A 16,079-nucleotide genomic window follows, 5' to 3' on the forward strand; every position below is an offset into this window, starting at 1 on the left:
CAAACTATTATTAACCCATTCCCCGCGGGTGATGGCATCACCTGACATATAAACTTTGATAACAGTTTAACAACTATACAGTAACCGCATCCATAATTGGCACAAACTATATTGCATGTTGAAGATCTGTTCTCTAACTGCTTAGAATATTTTCATCGTTAGAAATTTCTGTGCCAATTATGGATGCGGTTACTGAGTAATAAGAGTTTGAATGTCATTTTTCGATAAAAAACTGATTTCTCTACGCGGGAATACGGTTAAGGAATCGAGGAGAGCGTGAAGAAACTATGAAACGGTCGGGGTAGAACCAAAACGAGCCAAGCGCCAAAAAACATTATTTCGAGTAAACTAAAGACGCTTTTTACGCGGGGGATACATGCCGCGTAAAAAAAACCGCGTAAATTCCGGAATCCGCGTAAAAAAAACCGCGTAAATTCCGGAATCCGCGTAAAAAAAACTGCGTTTATTTTGCAATCCGAGTGAAGAGGAACCGAAATCCGCGCAAAAAAAATACCGCGTAAATTCCGGAATCCGCGTAAAAAAAACCGCGTAAATTCCAGAATCCGCGTAGAAAAAGCCGCGTAAAAAGAAACCCGCGTAAAAAACCGCATAAAAAGCGACCTTAGTGTAATTGGCATTGAAAGTTTAAGCCCAATCGTATATTTTCTGCTACAGAGATTATTTGTTATTATATCGTTCAGTGGCGTAGCCAGGACTTCCGTTTTCGTGGATTTTGATAAAAAATGTAAATTTTGAGAATATTCAAGAAAGAGGCAGGTTGAGAAAGGGTAACCTAAATTATTGACCATAATGCAGCAAAACGGGATTTAGAAACAATAGTAGTTAGGTCGTGGTTACGTTGTACTTACTTAGAATCTACTGTCGAGTCTCGATAATTTCAGGACTATGCTATCGCTGTCAAATCCCATATATTTGCTGCGTACCCAACATCTCAACGGTTCGCGGTTCCCCTGACAGATATGAAAAAAGTCCAGCAAAAATTTCATTTAACTTCAAATGGTTGCAAATGATCTTCAGCAAATCAGTTCGGCAAAAGCAGCTACATCATTCAATGTCTTGTATTATTGGGGTTCCACTAACACAAAACTAGTTATTGGGGTGTAATGGAATGCGAATGCATGGAAAAATTTCAACCTTCAAATTTCACTTAGTGCTAAGGCTCAGAAATTTCGTCTTCTCGTGAAAAATCCCCATGCAAAAGTTCAGCTCAATCGAACTCAAAGCGGTCAGAGTACCACTGTTTTGACCAATGGAAAAAGCACGGGTAGGTAGTTTGTGAAGTTTTCAATATCGAAATATTTTTTGTCATTGTCATTGTTAAGTGTATAACCCGTGCTTTCCGCTAAGTCAGCATATCTAGGGACTAACCCCCTGGTCTATACACCTATTGTAATCCTTCCCGTTGCACGTAAAAAAACAAAATGAAAAAAATAAAATCAAAATTAAAAAATAAAAAAAAATAAAATAAAATAAAATAAAATAAACAAAAAAAATAATAAAAAAAAATAAAAAAAAAATAAAAAAAAGGTTGGTTAATTTGATGATCGATTTGTGAAGAAGCAGAAGAGTATCCCCAATTCAGCGGAAGAGTCCGGTGAGGCTCCCCTGGCACACCTTTCCGTCATCGTTTGGCGCGACCCAGGGGGGACTTGGCCCTGTACCCAATGCACTCAATATCTCTCCATCGCCCATCTATTCGCAATTGCTTGTGATACAGTGGACGAAATATCATTATTAGAGATAGTTTGCAGACGTCTTCCAGTTAGGAAGATCGACAGGTAATTGGTGGGTGTTCACCTGGCTCTCCGTAGTATGTGCTACGGAGAGGGCCGGAAGTTATGACGAGCTTTCCCCCCCCCAATATCGAAATATTTTTTTTTTTTTTTGAAAATAAAAAATAGACTTTCCGGGAGGCCGATAAAATGCATGAAATACATGCTCAAAAGCTTTATCTGTTCGAAAAAAGTGCCAACGTTAAATTTTAGCTCAATCGGACTTTAGGATGTAAAAAACGAAAGTGCTCAAAATTTCACTTTTTTGACCGATGGAAGATGCATAGGTAGTTAGATCAAGAAATGGATGGCATTCAACCAAACTTGCAAAAATTGGACAGAGTCATCATATCCGAACCCATCGGCCTTTTTCGAGTCAGCCTAACTCTGGGACATATTCCGTTCAGATGGTGGAACGTCAAGGTGGTGTTTATACCAAAGCCGGGCAAAAAATCACAATGGTTGCATGCAAAGCCACGACCGCAAGGTTGACGTAGAAGTACACGAGGTTGTTAGTTATATTAGTTGGATTGAGTATGTTTAGAATGTTGTGCAAAAGAGTTGAATTTCTATCAAATTTTAGTTTGCACATATGACATCATTGAACAGGAATGAAGCAAACACTATATAGCGCAAACAAGTTTCAACAGTCAGAGTGCAAGAAGATTAAAATGATATTTTACTTTCAAATCTAGCGATATGTAGAAGATTTTCCAATCAATTGCTGTAGGAACGAAAAAAATCCATTGTAAACTTCAAATGCTAATAAATCATATTTGAAATTGAACATATTTTACAAAATTCCTTAGTTCTACGTCAAAAAAGTAAGAGAGTGGTATCCAAGACACGACCGCATGGTTGACGTAGGACTACAATAGTTTTATATTTCCTTTTGGAGCTCTGTTTGATTTGAGCTCGTTTTACTTTAGGCACGGTTCGATTTTGGCACACATGTGCCAAAAACGAGCGATTATGTTTAATCACATTTTTTTAGTTTTCTTTATTTTTGTAACCAATTCAAGCTCAACGTCTAAAAGAAAGGTATTTTGGTTCTTTATGTTGCCGAAGCGGATGACCGTTAAAACGGTTCATGAGAAATAACCGGAACATGTTCCGGTAACACAATGATCATGATCAAAGCAGTTGTATGCCTGTAATTACTCGGATGGTAATATCGATATCTAGGTCGTCAGCCTTAATTCATCAAGCGACACCTCAAACGACTTGGAACTATAACTAGTTTATCGTTGGCCATATCTACTGTTAATGTCGTCCTCGGCCGCTTAAGGTAAAAAAGTCATGAAAAGAGAACCGTTCATTTTGGGCATGGTTCGATTTTCGCTACAGAAAAAAATCTGGCGTGTTTTTAAAATCGAACGGGGTCTGTATTTTTATTATTAATTTGCAGCATTCTATTTTATAAGAAAAAATATTCTCTTTAATATTGATGAATCATTCACTTCTCAGCTATCGTTGCGAAAGGAAGCATTTGAACACAGTTCCGTTCCGTTATTCTTTGCTCGTTCGAACAATACCGTTTGGTGTGCGCGTCACTTGTTTTTTTCGGTATAGTGCTAACTATACAAGCCCAGCAGTCGGAGCAAATCTTCGCGCCGCCGGGCGCTGGTTACCCCTTGCCGCACAGGAGACTGTGCATTGTCTCCAGTCGATACACGTACTACTTCACTTGTGTTTTCGGTACTGGTACTGTGAGCAGCGTTGCCATTGTGCCAGATAAATCTGGAATTTGCCAGATTTCTGTTTGCGCGCCAGAGAAACAGATAAACCTCAGAATCTGCCAGATATTTGTAAATGAGCCAGATATTTGCCAGATTTCATCCGCGTCGTCTCGCAAAAAGGTCATTAATGCGAGATGGGCCGTGCCTGGCCTTTACCTACCTACACCCGGCGAGAGCAAAAAAAAGGTCATCACTTTCAATTCTGCCAGGAATTTTATCCAAAAATGAGTGACAGGTTTTTGCCTGACTTTTTATTTTCGTTTTGCCAGATTTTATTCAAAACTTAGTGGCAACACTGACTGTGAGCCAAATCAAAAGCCGTTCAGTAGTTGGAGCAAACTCCCCGCGCCGCTGGGCGCTGGCTATCCCCTAGCGGTGTGGTTACTGTAGAGACTGTGCATTGTGTGTAGACGGTCACATGTTGTTTGTGCTACCAGTGCAGTACTATATAAACCGTTCAGCTGCCGAAGGAAACTTCCTGCACCACCAACCGCTGGTTAGCCCCTAGTGCTGGCTCAGCTGAAGGAGACTGATTGCTATTCCTGCCAGGCCACCTACTGGATCAACCCAACTATTAGCCAGTGGGGCGCGTAAAACTAAAATTAATGAAATTGCGCTGTCATTCATAAACGAACATGCACGGTAAAACAGAATTAACGAACATTATGCTTTTTAACGTGAAAAAAAATTGTCATTTATTTTATCTAAAGCAAATCCTAAGCAAAGGGATCGTAGAACTATAAATGAATAGGCGGGGGCCTAGCGTGGTTGGTAACGTCTCCGCCAACTACGCCCGACGCCTGGGTTCGAATCCCAACGCCGACATAGGTGTTGATGGTTGTGGGGTGGAGTGATCCACTCACAACCAACCCAACTAGTCTAGATTCAATTCTAGCCGACACCGGGAGATTTTATAAGGCGAAAAATCTCTGGGATCACGCCTTCCATCGCATGAGGAAGTAAAGCCGTTGGCGCCGGTCCGTTAATCAACGCACAGTGGGGAATCGCTGGCCATCGACCCAAAAATGAAAATGCGAATTTCATTTCAATTATTTTTTTCCTATAGTTGTATACTATTGAAGTGTCAGAATCCAAATTTTTAGAGCATTACGACAAAATTTGAATTTTCTATGATTTTTCAAAGTGTAATCAATGTCTTGATGACGTCTATGGAAAAGTTGTCTGTAAAATAGTGGAGAATATATCCTCATCATTGGATGATGTATCATATCATTGCAATACTAAAAAAAATTAGGCGGAATCAAAAAATTACGTTTTTTTTTAAATCAAACACCGTTTTAAATTTAGACGGCAGGGTTTGGCACTATTGGCACTAGTTTTAAAAGATAGCTTGGTAAAAAATGCTTTCAAAAACATCAGTATCAAAAACTAAACATTGTTTATGTTTCGTATCACCTGCACAGAGTACCAAAATCATAATTTAAGTTTGTATCATACCAGTCACATGTAAAAACAATCGTGTAAACACAAACCATGAAATAATCAATCGGCTGCTAATTTCTAAAGAACGAATTGTGAATTATTATTCTGACGTTAGAAACTGCATTTTGAAAGCTCTCCTTGAAGATATTAAAACTATATTAAAAATGAGCACAAAAATGAAAATAAAGGTGGAAGAGAATAAAAAGAAGAATTCGATAAAAAGACGCAATGTAATATAGTCACTTTGAAAAAAACCAAGTCATAAGTAATTTTTATCACGAAGCATATTTGGTCAATGTTAAGTCAGACCGGACCAAGTGACATTTTGATCATTTCGAGAAAAACGAGTTTGAAGTTTGTTGCTCTGGGAATTTTGAAGTTTTCAATATTTTTGCGCAGTTTTGATGTTATAAGTTGGAGTAACTCTCTAACTGTATCATGCAATGTGACAATTGAAAAAAGGAGTGCCGTGAGCTCAAAAAGGACAGGTTTATAACTGATTAAATGTACTTGGTCCACTCTGATTGAATCAAAGAAGAATCATTAATGATTTGGTCCATTATGACTGAACAATTGAACAAATAATTTGGACTAAAATTATTTGATCGTCGAACAGTCAAAAAGTTTTTAATCTACATGGTTAGCTTCTGCGACATCAACAATTATTGAAAATAGTTTGATTAAACTTTAAACTGTGTTTGTTTCAACAAATCAATGGTAGGAGCTGAATGTTTTAATGGAACAAAAATATGGTTTATTCACTCAATTAAGTTATTCGTAATCATCCACTTTCTCTGCAACTTTGGCCAAAATTGCCGTAGCTTTGATAATGGACTGGATTGGATGTGTTTTGGTTCTGGAGTTTCTGTCACGTTTGGATGTAGTGCTTCAAAGACAGCTTCATGACAAGTTGGCACAGGTTCTCCATTATTGATTAGAAAATAATATTGAATAGATATTGACAGCATGCTTTACACACTTAAATGTTAATCGAATCAGCTTCTTCTTGTATTAATATTAAAGGTCTTCTCCAAACAATCGCTTGTGTTGCCTTTAGCTTCGTAATTTCATTACGGGCATAAATCTAATTAGCTTGCATAAAACAGTAACAAACATACACTTACCACTTATTTCAACCTCCTGAGGATATAATTCATTGGTAAAATCATCAAGTTTTAAGTCAGTATTACTACTGTAACTTGAACTTCTTCCTGAAACAGTAGAATGTTGTGTCATCCACACAAATGACTAACGTTTCTCATTTACGTGTCCAATCAGAGTGGACCATGTACATCTTCCTCATTTACTGGTAAAGTATACTTTTTTGGCTAACGGGCAAAGAAACATTCCGATAAGTTGCCCGATAGTGTTGAAATTCATTTATGTTGACTTCAAACCGATGCTGTAAATTCCGATAATTTCAACTTTTTCTGCTTAATACATGGTTCACTTTGTCTGCACACTATAAGGCATGATATCAGGTCATGTTAGTGACAGCAATAAACGGTCCAAAAACACATTCAAAACTATGGCAGTGCGTGAAACTTTACAGATTCCGATGGGGGGTGGGTGGAAGAGTTCTCTGATACAAAGAAATCAGGAAAAACGCTTGGAAATTTTTCCGTTCGTTCGCTTTTATCAATAGCTGACCGAAGGCAGTCTCCTTGAAAATAAACACTTGGTCCATTCTGACTGAACACTGGAATCGCATTTCATTGGTCATGCAGACAAAAATCATGCTGTTATTTCTGCTGTTTTAGAGATAAATAAAATCTGATTGTTGTGTGATGTAGCTTAAGAAAATCTTCATCCAATACTATCGTTAACTCGTTTTTTCCAATTTTGCGACTTGGTCCGGTCTGACTTAACACCGACCATTTTTCAATTGATATTTTTTTATTTTCTCAATAACTGAATAATATTTTTATATTTTTTCATGGCATACGAAAGTCTTTCAAGCATCATGCATTTTGTTTTCCAAAAAATTGAAACCGACGTAAAATTTTCCTCATATAATATATATAAAAACATAAAAATTCCCCTAGCGTCAAAAATATACATTTTCATGCAAAAATAACATTAAATTCGGACTCAGCTTCCCAAAATTATATAAAAACTATGTATTTTCCATGATATGAAGACATTTTTTCGCCCCACTGTGCAACGGGTCGTAAGTTAGGGTCCTGAAAGGAGCCGCCACCCTGGGCGTCGATGATTGGGGCAACAAAAAGTGGCGGAACTAGACCGACGGAAAATGAGCGAGAATAAAAAAACAATAAATGAATGATGCAAATAACATAAATAGTCCTGAGTTGAACTCTGTGGTTAGGTAAGTGACTTTTTTATTTATTTTTTTTTTTTTGAGTTTAAATGTGATGTCACACTCAAGATAACCCCCCCTCCCCCATATGTCACAAAATGTCGCAATAATTGAAACCCCCTCCCCCCCTAAACGCGTGACATCATTAATGGATGGTCCCTTTTTTATTATTCAAAACATTTTATATCGGAAAATTGTTTTCCCATTTTACAAAAATTATTTGATCCCCCCCTATATACGCATATTTATAGTCTGCGTGCGGTAGAGCAGAACGCTCCCGCAAAAATGGACAACATGCAGGTGGAACTATTCCTAGATGTGGAAACAAATGGGGAAGAGATTGAAATCTCCCCCATCAGTTCCCCCCTGCCTTCCCCTGTACCATCTCCGCTACCTATCCCTGTGCCAAGGGTACCGAAAATACGGGTAAAAGCTTACATAGGTCCGTCTTGACCCACTACATGCTCGAAGGAATACAGCTCGGGCTTTAGTAGTATCCGATCTCTTGGCAGGACGTTGTGATGCTCCATCTCTACTAGGGCGCATCAACATCCAAGCAAGGCTGCGTAGTTTAAGAGGCAGTTCATTTCTCCGATTAACCCATAGCAGAACAAACGTTGCCGCAAATGCCGCCATAACAGGGCTTCAAAGACTGTTTAATCGTGTGTCGCATATTTTCGACTTAAATGTTCCTAGGATTAGGTTGAGACAACTATTTTTAGATTATTTTAAAAATGTTTAGTGTTTGTTAAACTTTAAGTTTTATCATTGGGGCCGTTTGAGGCCTGCTGATAAATAAAGAAATAAATAAATATAATATAAATAGGTGCCGCTAGCGGTCCCTACGTTGTTTACTTCCGACCCATAAAGAAACCTTTGAATATAATTCAAATTGGCAAAAACCTGGCAAAACAGTTTCCGGCCGTAACCGAGATTACGAAGGTGAGGCCGAACAAACTGCGAGTTGTCGTGAGTAGCTTGAAGTAAGCAAACGCAATTGCTGGCTACGAGCTCTTCACGAGAGAGTACCGCGTGTACATCCCTGCCAAGGATGAGAAGATCGACGGTGTGGTTACCGAAGGAAACCTCACGGTCGATGACATTTTGCGTCACGGGGTTGGTTGGAACCCCCTGATTAAAAATGTAATGATACTGGATGTCAAGCAATTGCATTCAGTATCCATCGAAGAAGGGAAGAAGAAATTCCTTCCGGGTAACATTCGCCGGATTCGCACTGCCGAGCTACATCTCTTTGGACAGGGTTCGTCTACCTGTACGCCTGTTTGTACCGCGGGTCATACATTGCCAAAACTGCAAGCAGTTAGGTCATACAGCCACCTACTGCTGCAACAAGGCACGCTGCAGCAAGTGCGGATGTCCCGCGTACAAACAGCGCGAGGAAAAAATTAAGCGTTCCCTCAAGAAACGATCAAAGCGCTCTTTTGCAGAAATACTTAAGAGGGCTGAGCCACCCTCGACAGGAAACACCTTTTCCTTTTTGCCAACCGATGAGGGTACATCTGACGATCCCGTCGAAGGGTGTTCTTATGCCATGCCAGAAGCATCTAGAAAGAGGAAAATTTTTAACTATCCTAATCTTTCTCGCAAAGGTCGTAAGATAACCCCTAGCGGAATGACCAATAAGCCAACACAAAAAGGAAGCGTGAAGAAAAACCGAAGCAAGTACCTCCCGGGTTTAATTTCAAATCAAACCAGGAGTACCCACCGCTTCCTGGGGCACCCAAAACCTCTCGTGCACCCATTTCTCGATCAGAAAATAGAAAAAAAACTAGGTTCATAAAATTATCTAATATTGTGAATTGGATATTTAAAACTTTCAACATACCAGATCCCCTTCAAAATATTCTTCTTGCCCTTTTCGCTACAGTGAAAACCTTTTTGGAGCAACTCGCAGCAAGTTGGCCCCTCATTTTAGCTGTAGTATCTTTCGATGACTAATACGTCGAAAGAGGTTAAAAATTTTATCACTGTATTACAGTGAAACTGCAGAAGTATCATCCCCAAATTCGATCTATTTTCTCATTTGATAAACACATACAATTGTGATGCGTTTGCGCTCTGTGGAACTTTTCTCAATTCAAACGATCAGCTCAATTTCCATGATTTTAACATTATTCGAGATCGAGACTCCCACGGTGCACAGTGGTCGGAAAAGGCAATTCCACGAACTTAAATCATTTGTGCTTAAACGGTTGATGTAAGCCAAAGACAATGTTCTAAAGAATTGTTCACAAAAATATAACGGAAATGTTAATAAGAAAATTTTTTGATCATGGCCTACTATCACAAAAATAAAAAATCTAACTTTTGATACAGCGAAGATACATAAATAGTTTCTTCAGCAAAGTTGTAGAACTTTTCAAAATATGCAGAAGACATCAAATTTCTATGACGTCTATTTATTGAGATACGAAGGATTTCCTCTGTCAACCCCCTCAAATTTAGTTTTTCTAGTAAAACTTTTGAAATATTTTTTTTTCATGCACATAATGTTCTAGGCAAATATGACCAACATAAAAATACAGGTTTCTTTCGAAGACAGCATGAAGCTACAATCGTTCTATACCAAGTTAGAGCGGTTTTTCGTTAAATTATTTCGCATATTCAAATGCATATAGGGGAGAAAGAGGCAAACCGGTACAAATCATCAAATACTTTTTTCTAAAGCTTAGACATTGTACTATAAGCTTGTTAAACTTTGATACTTGACAATTCATAAATGAATGAGTAAAGTGATGTTTTATGTATGTATGTTTCTAGGGTTTTCTAGGACTTGTTGACATGCCACGTGGTAATGAAGCCGGATAAATTCACAAATCATCGTTCAAATTGGTGCGTTTTTGTATAGAAAACCCTAGAAACATAGATACATAAAACATCACTTTACTCAATCATTTATGAATTGTCAAGTATCAAAGTTTAACTAGCTTATAGTACAAGGTCTAAGCTTTAAAAAAAGTATTTGATGATGTGTACCGGTTTGCCTCTTTCTCCCCTATGTGCATTTGAATATGCGAAATAATTTAATGAAAAAACGCTCTAACTTAGTGTAGAACGAGTGTAGCTTCATGCTGTCTTCGAAAGAAACCTGTATTTTAATGTTGGTCATATTTGCCTAGAACATTATGTGCATGAAAAAAAAAAAATTTCAAAAGTTATACTAGAAAAACTAAATTTGAGGGGGTTGACAGAGGAAATGCTTCGTATCTCAATAGATAGACGTCATAGAAATTTGGTGTCTTCTGCAAAGTTTCATATTTTGAAAAGTTCTAAAACTTTGCTGAAGAAATTATTTATGTATCTTCGCTGTATCAAAAGTTAGATTTTTTATTTTTATGATTATTATCATATTGGCCATGATCAAAAATTTTTCTTATCAACATTACCGTTATATTTTTCCGAACAATTCTTTAGAACATTGTCTTTGTCTTACATCAACCGTTTAAGCACAAATGAATTAAGTTAGTGAAATTGCCTTTTCCGACCACTGTGCGTTGGAGGGGTACTTTTAGGGATCAAAAAGTGCTACTCTTTTTTCAGAATCGACCTCCCCTCGATCTCGAATATTGAAGTCATCATTCAAACGAATATGAATGGAAAAGACCTTTGCCTTGTTTCGTTATATATTCCCCCATCCGCGTGGAACTTACTGATATAGCAGAGTTGCTTCCCGCGCCTTTTTTGATATTGTAAGATTTTGACTCTCACTGTTCGCTTAGGGGTCACTGTACGACGACAGCCGATCTTCTTTAATTTGCAACTTGATTGACGACTTCAATATAACACTTTTGAATATTGGGGAAGCGACACGTGTACACACTTAACTGCGTAATGTTCTCTCGGTATAGTAAAATACCGAACTACCTGAAAACATTCTAGTTTACCGTTGTACAGTAAGAAAATTACTGAGAAATCGGATACCGTAAGTGTTTTTCGGAATTCCGTAAATTTTTTTACAGAAAAATCCGTAAAACCGAAAATTTCCGAGTTCAGTAAACTAAAATACCGAATCTCGGAACCCTGACATCATTTAACCGAGATTTCGTCGAACATAAAAAACTCTTACCGTGTTTCCGAAAAACTTAACTGTCAAAATAACGAATGCTTCACTAGCGGTTTTTTTTCGTGTTTCGGTGTAGAAAGAAAAGGAGCAGGTTTTGCGGCTGATTATTATTGTGGAGAAATCTGTGAAGTTCAGATTAACTAAAATATTGATTGAGTATACACCATTTTTTCTCAGATCTCGTTTTTTTGTTGCAAAGAATGTTTGACGAAAACGATTAATTCTTTTTCCAAAAAAATTTGTAGGTTACCAACTCGCTCGCAGGATGGAAGTTGCAGAGTGATAGATGTTACTTTATCTCCTGGAAGCAATACAACACTCCAGTTTTTACCAAAGCTGTATTTAGTTGATCAGTTGACTTAGTAATAAATAAATTAATTTGTATATTTAATCGTTTTAATCATATTATGGGTTATCTGACGAACAAATATTGCGAAATACGTACCTCTGTAAATTTAACCGAAGTTCTCGTAATACTTTGACAGTTGAACATTACCGAGAATCTCGTTTAAGTTGACAGGTTTTTGGTTATTGCTTTTACAGAATCTCGGTGTTTTGATGTATTTTTGCTGTTGTGTAGATTTTGCTGTTGAAATCTCGGTAATTTATTTTACCGTACTCGGTGATAAAATCTAATTGTTTACCTAATCCTCCAGCACGTGAAAGCGTGCTTGAACTATCTCTTTGCTCGACATCACTAGCGTTAGATTGCCAGTGGAAAGTAATCAATGATTCCCACGGTAGTGATCATCTTCCAATCGTTATCTCAATTGCTAATGGTTCAACTCACTAGGATCCAATCAATATTTCATACGACCTTACTTGTAATATTGATTGGAAGTCTTATGAGACGATTATTGCGGAATCCATCGATCCCTCCGGAGAAAGAATACGCGTTCCTTTCTGGCTTGATCATCGACGCCGCGACTCGAGCTCAGACGAAACCGATACCCGGGGTAAAGGTTAGACAGCGTCCTCCTACCAAGTGGTGGGACAAAGAGTGCCGCTGAACTGTACGCGCAAAGGTCCTCCGCGTATAAGGACTACCGAAAGTACGGCTCTGTTATTCTGCTTCGAAGGTACGAGGTACTGAACAGGCAGATGAAGAACCTAATGAAAGCGAAAAAACGCGGATACTGGCGGCGGTTTGTAAACGCGTTGTCTAGGGAAATAGCGATGAGCACTCTTTGGGATACCGCCAGGCGCATGCGGAATCGTGACGTTTCGAATGAGATTGAGGAGTATTCAGACCGCTGGATACTAGATTTTGCCAAAAAGGTCTGTCCGGACTCTGTTCCGGAACAGAAAAACTTTCGCGATGCGTTATTAGTAGCTACGGAAAAGCCTCCATTTTCGATGTTGGAATTTTTAATGGCTCTCCTCTCGTGCAACAATAAAGCTCCAGGGTTGGATAGAATTAAATTCAACATGTTGAAAAATCTACCCGTTTCTGCAGAAAGACGCTTGTTGAACTTGTTCAACAAGCTTCTTGAGCTAAACATTGTCCCGACATTATAGACCGATTGCTATGCTCTCTTGCCTCCGGAAATTAATGGAGAAAATGGTCCTCTTACGGTTAGAAAAATGGGTCGAAACAAACGGTTTACTTTCCGATACTCAATTTGGCTTTCGCCGGGACAAAGGGACGAACGATTGCCTAGCGTTGCTTTCTACTGAAATTCAACTCGCGTTTGCTCGAAAAGAGCAAATGGCTTCTGCATTCTTGGACATTCAGGGGGCTTTTGATTCTGTCTCTGTAGAAGTTTTAACCGAGAAATTTTATTCGCAGGAACTTTCACCAAATTTGAATAATTTTTTGCTCAATTTGTTGTCAAAAAAGCATATGTATTTCTCACATGGTGATTCGACAACTTCCCAGGGCTCATGTTTAAGCCCTCTCTTATATAATTTTTATGTTAATGACATCGATGAATGTCTTGCAAATTCATGCACGCTAAGACAACTTGCGGACGATAGCGTTGTATCCATTACTGGAATCGAAGTTAACGATCTGCAAGGACCATTGCAAGATACCTTAGACAATTTGTCTGAAAGGGCTCTTAAGCTGTATCGAATTCTCTACGGAAATAAACTGAGCTGGTCGTTTTTTCTAGGAAGCATAACCCAGCTCAGCTGCAGCTCATACAAACGGGTAAAACGATCTCTCAGGTTTTAATCGCCAAATATCTCGGTGTCTGGTTCGACTCTTAATGCACCTAGGCTTGTCATATTAGGTATCTGGCACGAACATGCCAACAGAGGATTAATTTTCTTCGTACGATTACTGGAACTTAATGGGGTTCTCACCCAGGAGACCTTCTAAGGTTATACCAAATAACGATATTGTCAGTTCTTTAATACGGTTGTTTGGGGCCATCCACAAACCACGTGGACAGATTTTTAACGATTTTGACCCCCCCCCAAAGCTGTCCACGTGGTATGTGGATGCCCCCTTTTTGCTTTCGCTCCGCCGCGAACACGCACATTATGAAATTAGAAAGAATACAATATCGTTATTTGCGTATTGCCTTGGTCTGCATGCAGTCGACCCATACGATGAGTCTTGAAGTGCTAGCGGGTATTCTTCCGTTGAAACATCGTTTCTGGAATCTCTCTTACCGGTTGTTAATTCGATGCACAGTTATGAACCCATTACCCGAGAAAAATTACATCAAAAAAACCATAAAAGTTACTGTAATTGTACATAGTTTTACCATGATTTAACTATATTTTTTATGATAAATACATCAATTTTACATTAAACATCATTGTCCAGAACAATAAAAAACATTGGTGGTAGATTAAAAACAAAAAACGTTGGTTAAACATGGTAATAACAAAAAACGTGTGCAAGCTTACAGTAAAGATACCATGTTTTTTAGGGTTACAATTAAAAACATTGTCCATTTACTGTTCTTACCGCAAAATATATTGTAAAGTTTTTTTCGGGTAGTAATTTAAAATTTCGAGAGGTTGGTCGATCTTCAATCTCAATCCAGATTTATGACTTTATATTTTGACTATATGGCTCAAGATATTAACCTTTCTTCATATGTTCCTTTCAATGTCGCACTTTTAGATACTTCTGACAATGCTGTATTCTTCGATACCACCATGAAAGAAGACATTACTGGTATTCCGGATCAATTGCGACTCCAAGAGATCTCTAAGATTTTTTTCCAATTAGTTTGAACATGTTAGTTGTGATAAAAGGTTTAACACTGACAGATCTAATCTAGATGAGTCCACTGGCTCGGTGTTTTTTACGAAAATTTTACCGCCTCCTACAAACTCGATGCTCCTGCTTCCGTGTACGTCGCAGAACTAGCTGCTATTCAGTACTCCCTTGGGATCATCGAAACCCTACCCATAGATCACTACTTCATCTTCACAGACAGTCTCAGTGCCATTGAGGCTCTTCGATCGATGAAGACTGTGAAGCACACCCCGTATTTTCGGGTTACCTTAGCGTGGGTCTCTTCTCATTGTTCCATTCCGGGCAATGAAAAGGCTGACGCTTTAGCTAAGGTGGGTGCTATTGATGGCGATATTTATGTAAGACCAATTGCTTATGATGAGTTTTATAAAATTTTGCGTCAGAGAACACTCATCAGTTGGCAATCATCATGGAACTCAGATGAACTGGGACGGTGGATACGTTCCATTTTTCCTAAGGTATCGACGAAAGCATGGTTCAAGGGGTTGGATGTAGGTCGGGATTTCATTCGCGTGATGTCAAGATTTATGTCCAATCACTACACGTTAAACACGCATCACTTTCGTATAGAGCTTGTAGACAGTAATCACTGCGTTTGTGGCGATGGCTACCATGATATCAAGCATGTTGTTTGGTCGTGTACCGAATTCTTTGGTGTCAGGTCCGAGTTTATAGATTCCCTTCGGGCCCGAGGAAAACAACCGAACGTTCCCGTTAGAGACATCCTGGGAAGCGGTGATCTCCAGTACATGACACGGTTGTACTGTTTTTTGAAGAATGCTGACATTAAAATTTTAAATTCTTTTGTCTGTCAGAATACCCGTACACTACACTGAAGACACGGAAACGATGAGCGATGAAATGATGAGCATTTATGTTAACGCAAGCACAAAACGGGTATGAATCCCAATAGATTTGCTCAATAGATTGATTCTATATTTTTCTAATTAGTTTTAAGTAAAAATTATATCTCCCCTCCTCTCACCTTAAATCCCCACTAGCTCGTAGTCGACCGCGAGAAATAAAAAAGTGCCTCCCTCTTTTTCCTGTTAACTTAGAAATAAAAAGAATTGTATCTGGCTCAGTAAAACATAAGATGTATCGTGCCATGTCAAATAAACTATCTAAACTATAAAAAATATTGATGAATACCTTTCATTATAATACAGTCAGTTTTCTGCAATACGCGAAAAGACAAATTGAATCCGATTTAGTAGACATTGAACTTCCTTCTATATTTATTTGTCTTGTGAAAGATGGCTCACTCACCGATCGTCAAGTGGCAACGATGTATGAAAAAATTCCTGCAGTTACAAGTTCGTGGAAAAAACAACGGAAAAAATTCCAGTTTTTAGACAAAAATGTATATTCACTGTAAATTTCAAATTGACATAGAATTTTGTAAACACGTTAACATTCAATTCAGGTCATTTTAAACATTTTATCAGTGAACAGAATGAGGAAAAAGTGAATCAGTTTCAAG

At 38.3% G+C, this 16,079-nt stretch overlaps 1 protein-coding gene across 1 annotated transcript in view; it reads right to left on the reverse strand.

Annotated features, from left to right (window-relative positions):
• LOC129732180 (dolichol kinase) overlaps positions 1-16,079 on the reverse strand; it is a 33,934-nt gene that overhangs the window by 1,770 nt on the left and 16,085 nt on the right. The window lies entirely within an intron of this gene.

The sequence above is a fragment of the Wyeomyia smithii genome, chromosome 3 (assembly GCF_029784165.1).
Source record: "Wyeomyia smithii strain HCP4-BCI-WySm-NY-G18 chromosome 3, ASM2978416v1, whole genome shotgun sequence".
NCBI classification, from domain to species: Eukaryota; Metazoa; Arthropoda; class Insecta; order Diptera; family Culicidae; genus Wyeomyia; species Wyeomyia smithii.